Raw genomic sequence first — 10469 nt, 5'->3', positions numbered from 1 at the left:
GGGCAAGTAACATACCGATTGACGAAGGGAATTGTATGCGGGGTTGCTTGAATCCTCGACATCGTGGTTCATCCGATGAGATCATCGAGGAGCATGTGGGAGCCAACATGGGTATCCAGATCCCGCTGTTGGTTATTGGCCGGAGAGTCGTCTCGGTCATGTCTACATGTCTCCCGAACCCGTAGGGTCTACACACTTAAGGTTCGGTGACGCTAGGGTTGTACGGATATGTATATGCAGTAACCCGAATGTTGTTCGGAGTCCCGGATGAGATCCTAGACATCACGAGGAGTTCCGGAATGGTCCGGAGGTAAAGAATTATATATAGGAAGTGCTATTTCGGGCATCGGGACAAGTTTCGGGGTCACCGGTATTGTACCGGGACCACCGAAAGGGTCCCGGGGGTCCACCGGGTGGGGCCACCTGCCCCGGGGGGGCACATGGGCTTTAGGGGGTGCGCCTTGGCCTATATGGGCCAAGGGCACCAGCCCCAAGAGGCCCATGCGCCTAGGGTTCAAGGAAGGGAAGAGTCCCAAAGGGGGAAGGCACCTCCTAGGTGCCTTGGGGAGGAGGGATTCCTCCCTTGGCCGCACCCCCCCTAGGAGATTGGATCTCCTAGGGTCGGCGCCCCCCCCCTGGACTCCCTATATATAGTGGGGAAAGGAGGGCCTCTCAACACACGCCTTTGGTGCCTCCCTCTCCCTCTCCAACACATCCTCCTCCTCCATAGTGCTTGGCGAAGCCCTGCCGGAGTACTGCAGCTCCATCACCACCACGCCGTCGTGCTGCTGCTGGAGCCATCTTCCTCAACCTCTCCTTCCCCCTTGCTGGATCAAGAAGGAGGAGACGTCACGCTGACCGTACGTGTGTTGAACGCGGAGGTGCCGTCCGTTCGGCGCTAGGATCTCCGGTGATTTGGATCACATCGAGTACGACTTCCTCATCCCCGTTCTTTGAATGCTTCCGCGCGTGATCTACAAAGGTATGTAGATGCAATCCAATCACTCGTTGCTAGATGAACTCATAGATGGATCTTGGTGAAACCGTAGGAAAATTTTTGTTTTCTGCAACGTTCCCCATCAGCCACGAGGTAGGGGGCGCGCTGGCCTACCCCAGGCGCGCCCTCCACCGTTGTGGGCCCCCTGTTGCTCCACTGACGTATTTATTCCTCCTATATATACCCACGTACCCCCAAACGATCAGATACAGAGCCAAAACCCTAATTCCACCGCCGCAACTTTCTGTATCCACGAGATCCCATCTTGTGGCATGTTCCGGAGCTCCGCCGGAGGGGGCGTCGATCATGGAGGGCTTCTACATCAACACCATAGCCTCTCTGATGAAGTGTGAGTAGTTTACTTCAGACCTACGGGTCGATAGCTAGTAGCTAGATGATTTCTTCTCTCTTTTTGGATCTCAATACAATGTTCTCCGCCTCTCTTGTGGAGATCTATTCTATGTAATATTCTTTTTGCGGTGTGTTTGTTGAGTCCGATGAATTGTAGGTTTATGATCAAGTCTATCTATGAATAATATTTGAATCTTCTCCGAATTCTTTTATGTATGATTGGTTATCTTTGCAAGTCTCTTCGAATTATCTATTTGGTTTGGCCTACTAGATTGATCTTTCTTGCAATGGGAGAAGTGCTTAGCTTTGGGTTCAATCTTGCGGTGTCCTTTCCCAGTGACAGTAGGGTCAGCAAGGCACGTATTGTATTGTTTCCATCGAGGATAACAAGATGGGGTTTTCTTCATATTGCATGAGTCTATCCCTCTACATCATGTCATCTTGCTTAACGCATTACTCTGTTTTTAAATTAATACTCTAGATGCATGTTGTATAGCGGTCGATGAGTGGAGTAATAGTAGTAGATACAGGCAGGAGTCGGTCTACTTGTATCGAACGTGATGCCTATATACATGATCATACCTAGATATCTCATAACTATGCTCAATTCTGTCAATTGCTCAACAGTAATTTGTTCACCCACCATAGAATACTTATGCTCTTAAGAGAAGCCACTAGTGAAACCTATGGCCCCCGGGTCGATCTTTATCATATTAATCTCCTACTACTCAGTTATTTCCTTTGCTATTTACTTTTCCTTTATTTTACTTTGCATCTTTATCATAAAAATACCAAAAATATTATCTTATCATATCTATCATATCTCACTCTCGTAAGTGTCCCTATAGGGATTGGCAACCCCTATTTGCGGTGGTTGCGGGGATTTATTTGTTTTGTGCGGCTGTGAGGGACTCGCGCGTAGCCTCCTACTGGATTGATACCTTGGTTCTCAAAAACTGAGGGAAATACTTACGCTACTTTGCTGCGTCATCCCTTCCTCTTTGGGGAAAACCAACGAAGTGGTAAAAGAGGTAGCACCAGTATTGGCGTGGAGGAAAGGTATTTCTTCAGATCCCGCAATGCCGCCTCGGATTCTGGGGTCCAGTCCATCGTACATGCCTTCTTTGGGATTTTGAAGAAGGGAAGGGCGCGCTCGGCGGACTTGGAGATGATTCGTCTCATGGCGACGACGCAGCCGGTGAGCCTAGGCACATCCTCGATCCTCTTGGGCGCCTCAATCTGTTCAATAGCCTTGATTTTGTCTGGGTTTGCCTCGATCCCGCGTTGTGACACAAAGAATCCGAGAAGCTTGCCGGATGGAACACCGAAGACACACTTCTCAGGATTCAGCTTAAGGTTGATCTTGCGCAGGTTGGCAAAAGTCTCTTCTAGATCTTGCACAAGGGTTGCCATGTCCTTGGTTTTGACCATTATGTCATCCATGTATGCCTCCATATTTCTATGGAGCTGGGGTTCAAAACCAATTTGGACTACCCTTGCAAACATCGAGCCAGCACTCTTCAACCCAGAAGGCATTTGTAAAAAGCAATACGTACCACATGGGGTGATGAATGTTGTCTTCTCTTCATCTTCTCTCGTCATAAAGATTTGGTGGTAGCCTGAGTAGGCGTCGAGGAATGACAGCAGATCACACCTGGCCGTGGAGTCAACAATCTGGTCGATGCGCGGCAATGGGAAGAGGTCCTTAGGTCAAGCCTTATTGATGTCTATGTAGTCAATACACAGCCTCCGCTTCCCATTTGCCTTGCGCACCACCACCGGATTGGACAACCACGTCGGATAGAGCACTCCTCTCACCAAACCTGCTGCTTCCAACTTCCTGATCTCCTCTGTGATGAACTCCTGCCTCTCCAGAGCCTGCTTTCTGACCTTCTGCTTGACAGGCACGCATGAGGACAGACAGCTAGGTGGTGCTCAATCACCTCCCTGGGAACACCGCGGATGTCGGATGCTTGCCATGCAAACACGTCGACATTCGCCCGCAGGAAGGTGACGACCGCGCCTTCCTATTTGCTGTCGAGGGTGGAGCCTATGGTGAAAGCCCCTCCCGTGCCATCCTCCCTAACGGATACCTTCTTGGTCTGCGGTGGCACAGCTCTGGACTTCTTGCTCTTGCCGGTAGAACTCTCCGGCACGTCCTCGACGGTAGCACAACACTCCAAGGAGGTGCGCTTGCTAGAGTGGGTGCGAGAGGTATTGCCGGTCTCCTTATTCCCTCCCGGGGCTTTAGCGGCAGGAGCAAGTGCCTTGGCGGCCGCTGCTGCAACTGCTTCCCGGTAGAGTTGGTCGGTGCAAATCAGTGCGTCCTTCTTATCGTAGGGGACGGAGATGAAAGTCAACGGCCCGGGCATCTTTAGCATGTTGTAGGCATAGTGCGACGCCGCCATGAACTTGGATAGTGCCGGGCGACCGAGAATCCCGTTGTAGGGAAAGGGGATCTCGGCCATGTCGAAGACGATCCTCACCATCCTGTGGTTCAACTCTCCTCCAAACGTCATGGGCAGCGTGACCTTCCCCTTTGGCTGGCTCCTCCCCGGATTGACCCCTTGAAACGTGCCCATTTCCTCGAGGTCTCCATGAGGGATTTGCAGCCTTTTGATCACGACGGGCGAGATCAAGTTCAGGTCAGACCCGCCGTCGACCAACATCTTGTTCACCTTGAGGTTGCGTATTGTTGAGGGACCAACAACGGCAAACACCCGACCGCGGTTGTGCGGTTAGGGTGGTCCTCGGCATCAAAGATGAGGGGCGTGCTGGACCACTTCAGTGGCTTTTGTGCGTCGAACGATGGCTCCGCTACTATAACCTCTCGTGCCCACTTCTTGAGATGGCGGTGAGAAGTATGCAGCGAGTCGCCACCGTCGACGCATATGGCCTCTATAGCCTTCTGAATCTCTTGCTCGCTGGACTCGTCGTCCTCGTCATGATCATAGTCTTCTTGCTTCTTGTCACGGCCCCGAGCAGGCCTCTCTTACTGGTTGTCCTTGTCGCGGCGGCCTCCTTGGCCACCATGCTTCTTGTCAAATCCATCGGTACCGTCCTGGCCCTTCTCCTTGTGTTGCCTCTCATATTCGGCCTTTTGCTTTTCTGCAAGCACCTCGACTTGCCGACAGTTCTGCAGGTCATGTCCTTTGGTGCAGTACTGCTAGCCGGAGCCCCCCGTCTTGTCGGCAGTTGCTAAGGCCCGGCAGGCGATGCACCCGGCAATCTCCATTCCGGGGTCGTCTGCCTTGACCTTCTTGGCAGTGCTGGTGACGTCAGACCCTTCAACGGCAAGCACAGCCTTGCCCTTGCGTTTCCTGTTGCGACGCCAACCCTTCTTCGTCAGGGCGGTGGTGTCTTCATCAGTAGAGTCGGTTTCCGCGCTGGCGTCCTCACCGGGGTACTTCCTTCCCTCTTCAGCCCGGGCGCACCTGTCGGCCAGAACATAGAGTTTGGCCACATCCTTAACCTTGGTCATCGCCAGCTCTTCGCGCATCTTGCGATTGCGCATGTTCTGATGGAACGCGCTGACCACAGCGGTGGGATGAACGTCGGGGATGTTGTACTGCACTCGGCTGAATATATGGATGTACTTGTGCAGGGTTTCCCATTCCTTCTGGAGAATGATATGCAGATCACTGGCCTGGCCATTAGCTTTGGTGGCCCCCAGTGAAGGCGCCAATGAACTCATGGCACATATCCAACCAAGAAGAAATGGAATCCGCCGGCAAGTGCATCAACCAAGACATAACATTGGGCTTCAGTGCCAACGGGAAGTAATTGGCAAGCACCTTGTCGTCGCGAGCTCCGGCAGCATGCATCACGATGGTGTAGATGCTGAGGAACTCGGACGGATGGGTCTTGCCAGTATACTTCTCACCGACGTCGGGCTTGAACGTGCGGTGGGACGGCCACTAGAACTGTCGTAGCTCACGGGTAAAGGCTGGGCAGCCCACCTCGTAAGGTAGGCCGCCGGAGCCCCCCGACGCTGGGTGGTCCATAGCGGGTTCCACCCGCTTGTCCGACTGGTGGCGTGTATCACGCCGGCTCTCGATAGTGGTTCGAGCATCTTCGCGAGCTCGTTCTCGAAGAACTTGGCGCTGGTCGCGGCGGGTCCGCGGGTCGGACGACGCTATGGAGATGTTATCACAAGCATCGTCACGACGGGCCGACGCCCGCGGTGGCTGCTGAGGAGGGGAAGAGTGCACCGTAACCACAGCACCCCCGGTCCTCCCAGTGCTGGCATGTGGTGGCTCGGTGGGGCATCGGCCCGAGGGTCCCACCGGTCGCGGATCATCTTTGTTGGCGACGGCGACGAGGCTCCGGATGGTAGCCCTCCACTCGTCAAGCTTCTCCGCAGCAGGAGGGAAGTCGAGGAGCAGCTACGCGCGCGCCAAAGCTTCTGCTGGCGTGGGTGGCAGCGACAGCTGTGTGGACCGTGGCGCGCTTCGACTTCTAACCATGTTAGAAGGATCTCTATCATGACCCAGCGGCTGCGCGCCATTTTCACCGGCACTTCGGCAGGCATGCTGAACTCCTTCGTCCCACGGACCATGCATAGGGCTCTTCCACTGCGGTGTCTGGGGTCTTCAGTGCCGTGACGCTGCTCGTTGCGCGCACCCTAAGAAGAGCGCATCATGGGCACCGGCGTGGGCGTCCTGGAGGTTGCTGCACCGCCGGGGGTGGCACAACGACACTCCTGGAGGGCCCCGCGCCACCTGCGGGGGGCCCAGCTCCGTCTTTGGATCTGGCGACGTGCCGCCGGTCGTCTGGCGCGCGGACGACGCTGCTCGCTAGGCTCTGACTGCCAGGGCAATGCTGGTGCTCGCGGACTGCGGCACGGGTCCTGTCCGCAACCGGTCGGCTGCTCGTTCGCACTGGCACAGGACGTTCGGCTCCGAACGAGCCGATCGCCGTGGCCGTCTTCTTCTTGGGAGCCATGGCGATGAAGAACTACTAGGCCAACTACTAGACCAGATTCTCACAATTGCGCCCTCTGCCTGGCGTGCCAAAGATGTCGGTGTGGAACGAAACCTATGGGATCACAAGAATCCCTACTACGGTTGTCGGGGCGCAGGGTTGCGAGAAGAGCAAGATTAGTAATCAGCACAAGGATCATTTACCCAGTTTCGGGCCGTGAGGATGCGTAAAACCCTAGTCCTGCTTTGGTGGATGTATTTCAGAGAGTTCTTGAGCTCTCGAACTAGATATGGTGGGTGCGTGGTTCCAAAGAGCCGGATCCTTCTCCAGTATGCCATGGGCCTCCTTTTATAGTCGAAAGGGGCTGCCATAGTGGCATACAGGAGGTGGAAAGGCGTAAAGTATTGCGAGCTTATCGCTCGTATTATAGGACAAGGTGCATTTAATGTACCTCTGAGGTGTCCCCTAGCTTTATCGGGGATGGGGGCGAGGCCCGTCCCCAGGGCCGGTCCTGATATTTCGGGGGCCCGGGGCGAAACTAGAACTCGGGGCCCTTGTTTTGTTGGGCCTCAAAATAAAAATCTCATCTTTGTACAGACTTGTTCCTTAGTGAATTATTACCATCTTGTTTAATAATATTATGAAAATGTCAATTGAGGATTCAGTAGTAGAATGAGTTAACTAGAGAAAGTGTTGAATAGGTGAGTAATAGCACTGAATAAACGTTTGAAGTTTGAATTATTACCCTCAGGTTTGAAGTCAGATTTTAAAGCTTCATTCGCAACAACAAATTTACCTGATGTTCACGGGAGTATGAGTGGGCTTTTTATATAACAATGTTTGGATCGAGAATAGCCGAGTACACCTTCCAATTCTAAGTTAGCTTGCAATCAACAAAGAAGGCGCTCGGTGTAGTAAGAAATAGTCAAACAATGGACAGTGCGACACCAAGAGAAAATGAAACGGCGGAACAGGCACAAGACTAATTTTTTTGCACTACAACACATGCAGTAAAAATTTTGCAGTACAGCAGATGCGAATCCTCAATTCCTCATACAAGCTAGCTATTACTGCACCATTGAAATTTTGAAACATGACCAAACAGAAAGGGAAAAGGAGTGGAAGGGGAGGTGTAGGCTCAGAACGGATTAGGGATTACCTTATAAATGTGCAACTTGTCTTTGCACATCAGAGATTCAGAGGCATCTCGCAGACAGAGATTAGCACAAGGGGACTTGGAAGAACACACGATCATAAGGGCACCGTCCACGCGCATGGCAGCGAGCGGATTTACTACGGCGGCGGCACGGCGCGACTCACGATCGAGGCCCCCGGGGAAATAGGATCGTCCCAACGCAGGCACACTCATGATCGAAAGAAGGGATACATTACACCATGGGCTACGTGCGACTTGGTCCATGGGCTACATGCAAACCTGGGAGGGGGCCCCTGGGGGCCGGGGCGGCCGCCCCCTGCCCCCCTCAGGGTCGGCCCTGCCCGTCCCGTCCGTCGCCGCTCCTCCTCGCTTCAACACGCGCCCTGGCCAGTGATGCGTGCGGCGCCATGTAGGAAGGCAGGCAATTGAGGTAGCGCGGTGGTGGAGCCTTCACGAAGATCTACATGCCGCCACGCATGTGCTTGATGAGTTGGCCTGGGAGCTGCATGTTGCCACGCAGGTGCCTGCTCAGCTGGTTGAGCTGGCAGCTACATGCGAACGGCGACGGAGACTTGGTTGGTGCGGGTCTGGCAATGGCCCTGCTGGCATCCTCGGTGAGGGCATTGCTGGGTGGCCCGGCAAGGGTCTTGCCGTGGCGCGCTGTCGTCCCCGACAAGGATCTTGCCGGGGGTCTGGTGGCCTTCCTCGGCAAGGATCTTGCCGAGGGCTGTTGTCTTTTAATCCTCATCTGATCTTGAATATTCCTTGGTCTTGACAAAGATTTGCATGCCGCCATGTAGGGGCCTCCGGAACCCTAGTTCCAACGTGGTTGGCTGAGTTGGAACCCGTGGGCTAGAGGGTGGCTCACTCCGCTGGTGTGGGCGAGCCGCCCCGGCAAGGGTCTTGCCGGGGCCGCTGAGGCTACCCCCGGCAAGGATCTTGCCGGGGGAACCTGCTTCACCTCTCTGCTTCTTTGCGGTCTTGATCTTGGCGTTGCTCTAGCCGTCTTGAGCTTTGGTTTTTCCTTGGTTCATCTGCTCTGCTCTACTTGGTGCGGCCGTGGGCGCGGCTTCGACTGTCCGTGCACAGGTAAAAGGGGTACAAAAGTGCGCCCCCTCTTTAGTACACTGACATAGGGAATCCTCCTCCACCCAAGGGTGATCCCGTGTTTTAGCTTAAACCATTACCTGATACTCTCAAATATGCTTATCTTGATGAAAATAAGATATATCTTGTTATTATTAGTGCTAACCTTTCAGAGCATGAAGAAAAGAAATTATTGAAAACTCTGAAGAAGCACCGCGCTGCTATTGGATATACTCTTGACGATCTTAAGGGCATTAGTCCCACTCTATGCCATCACAAAATTAAATTGGAGAAAGACACTAAACTGGTTGTTGATCACCAACGACGGTTAAATCGTAAGATGAAAGAAGTGGTAAGAAAAGAAATACTAAAGCTTCTGAAGGCAGGTATAATCTATCCCGTTGCTGATAGTCAGTGGGTAAGCCCTGTCCATTGTGTCCCTAAGAAGGGAGGTATTACTGTTGTTCCTAATGATAAAGATGAATTGATCCCACAAAGAATTGTTATAGGTTATAGGATGGTAATTGATTTATGAAAATTAAATAAAGCTACTAAAAAGGATCATTATCCCTTACCTTTTATTGACCAAATGCTAGAAAGATTATCCAAACATACACATTTTTGCTTTCTAGATGGTTATTCTGGTTTCTCTCAAATACCTGTGTCAAAAGATGATCAAGAAAAAACCACATTTACTTGCCCTTTCGGTACCTTTGCTTATAGACGTATGCCTTTTGGTTTATGTAATGCACCTGCTACCTTTCAAAGATGCATGATGGCTATATTCTATGATTTTTGTGAAAAGATTGTTGAGGTTTCAATGGATGATTTCTCCGTTTATGGAAGTTCTTTTGATGATTGCTTGAGCAACCTTGATCGAGTTTTGGGGAGATGTGAAGAAACTAATCTTGTCTTGAACTGGGAGAAGTGCCACCTTATGGTTAATGAAGGCATTGTCTTGGGGCATAAAATTTCTGAAAGAGGTATTGAAGTTGATAAAGCTAAAGTTGATGCTATTGAAAAGATGCCATGTCCCAAGGACATTAAAGGTATAAGAAGTTTCCTTGGTCATGCCGGTTTTTATAGGAGGTTCATTAAGGACTTCTCAAAAATTTCTAGGCCTCTGACTAATCTATTACAAAAAGATATTCCTTTCATCTTTGACGATTGATAACCCACAAGTATAGGGGATCGCAATAGTTTTCGAGGGTAGAGTATTCAACCCAAATTTATTGATTTGACACAACGGGAGCCAAAGAATATTCTCAAGTATTAGTAGTTGAGTTGTCAATTCAACCACACCTGGATAACTTAATATCGGCAGCAAAGTATTTAGTAGCAAAGTAGTATGATAGTAACAGTAACAGTAGCAAAAGTAATATTTTTGGCTTTTGTAATGATTGTAACAGTAGCAACGGAAAAGTAAATAAGCAAGGAACAATATGTGAAAAGCTTGTAGGCATTGGATCGGTGATGGAGAATTATGCCGGATGCGGTTCATCATGTAACAGTCATAACATGGGGTGATATAGAACTAGCTCCAATTCATCAATGTAATGTAGGCATGTATTCCGAATATAGTCATACGTGCTTATGGAAAAGAACTTGCATGACATCTTTTGTCCTACCCTCCCATGGCAGCGGGGTCCTAGTGGAAACTAAGGGATATTAAGGCCTCCTTTTAATAGAGTACCGAACCAAAGCATTAACACATACTGAATATGTGAACTCCTCAAACTACGATCATCACCGGGAGTGGTCCCGATTATTGTCACTTCGGGGTTGCCAGATCATAACACATAATAGGTGACTATAGACTTGCAAGATAGGATAAAAAACTCACATATATTCATGAAAACATAATAGGTTCAGATCTGAAATCATGGCACTCGGGCCCTAGTGACAAGCATTAAGCATAGCAAAGTCATAGCAACATCAATCTCAGAACATAGTGGA

This window comes from Triticum urartu, chromosome 6, assembly GCF_003073215.2.
Source record: "Triticum urartu cultivar G1812 chromosome 6, Tu2.1, whole genome shotgun sequence".
NCBI lineage: Eukaryota > Viridiplantae > Streptophyta > Magnoliopsida > Poales > Poaceae > Triticum > Triticum urartu.
This window is presented reverse-complemented; position numbering follows the sequence as displayed.